This window comes from Micromys minutus (genome assembly GCF_963924665.1).
Source record: "Micromys minutus genome assembly, chromosome: 6".
NCBI classification, from domain to species: domain Eukaryota; kingdom Metazoa; phylum Chordata; class Mammalia; order Rodentia; family Muridae; genus Micromys; species Micromys minutus.
Window position 1 is genome coordinate 10,688,330 of NC_137975.1, and position 1,957 is coordinate 10,690,286.

Here is a 1,957-nt window from a genome sequence, read left to right on the forward strand (position 1 = left end):
CAAAGCCTACTTGCTCACAAGATGGTTTCTCAACCTGCTTTCACAACAAATTTAATCAGCACAGACCAACACGGTCAATCAGGTAATTCTCAGTGTGAACAAATGGGGGAAAGAAGAAATACGTATGTACATGAATAAACAGTAACTAGATGCCTTTGTAGCGAGGAATTTCGGGTGTCGGTTCTGGATGAAACTCTGTTGCAGCTTCTTACTGCCATAGCTGTGTGCTCAGAGTCTGCCCGGATGAGCTTCCAGACCACCCTGCTGTCGTGCAGCGGGCCAAAACCTGCACCAGCATTTGCACTACTGAGGTTCATGGCAGCCATCTGCTGATTCATCTGTGAGAGATTCCACTGAGGCTGCTCAGCTTGTGGCAAGCTGAACTTACTCCATGCTACACCCATTTGTCTCACTGTTCCTCCCTGAGGGCCAACGACATTCTGAAGAAGTGGCATCACTCCAGGCTGTGCGTTTCCCAGGAACCCATTGTGCATGGGCATGTTCACCATCATGCCTATATTCTGTCCCATCATATTTCCCATATGGCCAGGAGCTGCAGGCACTGGGACGCCCATGGAAGGAAAACCCTGAAATGCGGTCAGTGATTTGTGAGGTAAACGGTCTATTTGTAGGTCCCATAAACACACCAGGAGTGCTTTGCTGTGCTCCTGGTCCATACAGAGATAAGATGGAATCTTTGGAGACCTGTTTCTTTGCTCCTTCTTCTGACTTTGTAGTCTGCTCAGTAAACAGATCCAGATCCCCAGCTGTTATGGTAGACAGGGTGGCAGCTGCTGGTAGGGAGGCATGCCTCTGTGCTGGGTGCATGAGAGTTACAGGTAAAGAATTAGAAGTCATAGGCCCCAAAATGTCTATATCATCATTCAGGGGTGGCATTGTGGTTGTGCTTTCATTGGTCACTGGTGGCTCAGAAGGACCGTCAAGTCCTAGAAGTTCCACAGTGGGCTCTGCAGCATTTTTCGGGCTGGTGCTTTTCTTAGGCTCAATTTGTTGATCTTCTTTCTTCTGCAGCCTTTCAGTTTTTAGTGGTTTTGCAGGCTTTTCTGCCTCCCTTTCTCTCCTTTACTCATCCTCCCTCCCCATTTCTTTTTTTAAGATAGCTATAGCATTTTTATCATAATATTTCTTCTTTTCATATTTATCTCTGATGAAAATTTCTATTGCTTGATCTGTCTGTGGTCTTCGAAAGTTTTCCAGAAGATTGGCTTTATAACGTAGTCTTGCTTTATTATTTCCCAGATCTTGCATGCACTGTATCTGTTCTGGTATCCATTGCTCTAGATTGACTGACATGACCCTGGATATGGACCCCAAGCTTTCTATGAATTCCAGCACATCTGATGAAAATAAACACACCAATATTCCAGAAAGCCCATCAGGGACCTTTGGCCTCACAGTCAATGCAGTACTTGTCCTCTTTCCTCAGCAGTTTGGAAAGTATGAGCTGCTGCTGCCCGGTCAGCTTCTGAGCCTTCTGCTGACAGGAGCATGTCTCCATGTTGGTGGCAGGCCTGGGAATGGAAGGGCAGACCCTGAGGCATGCTGAATAAGGCACAGGGTTGGTATGGGGTAGGATATGTGTTTACTAGTTGCTCTAAGTTTATTTTTTGCTTGGTGTATCTTCTTCCTTTGTTCTAGAGCTTTCGAATGTGTTGTCAAGTTGCTAGTGTATGTTCTCTCCACTTTCTTTTTGTAGGCACTCAGAGCTATGAGTTTTCCTCTTAGTACTGCTTTCATTGCATCCCGTAGGTTTGGGTATGTTGTGCTTTCATTTTCATTAAATTCTAGAAAATCCTTAATTTCTTTCTTTATTTCTTCTTTGACCATACTATCATTTAGTAGAGCATTGTTCAGCTTCCATGTGTATATGGTCTTTTTATTGTCTTTGTTGTTATTAAAGACCAGCCTTAGTCCATGGTAATTTGATAGGATTCAT

At 44.5% G+C, this 1,957-nt stretch overlaps 1 pseudogene across 1 annotated transcript; it reads right to left on the bottom strand.

Moving 5' to 3' along the window:
- Nucleotides 1-208: 208 nt before the first annotated feature.
- Nucleotides 209-1,519, bottom strand: LOC308421700 (stromal membrane-associated protein 1-like; annotated as a pseudogene). Its single transcript has one exon. The product of its transcript is annotated as a stromal membrane-associated protein 1-like (transcript).
- Nucleotides 1,520-1,957: the final 438 nt, after the last annotated feature.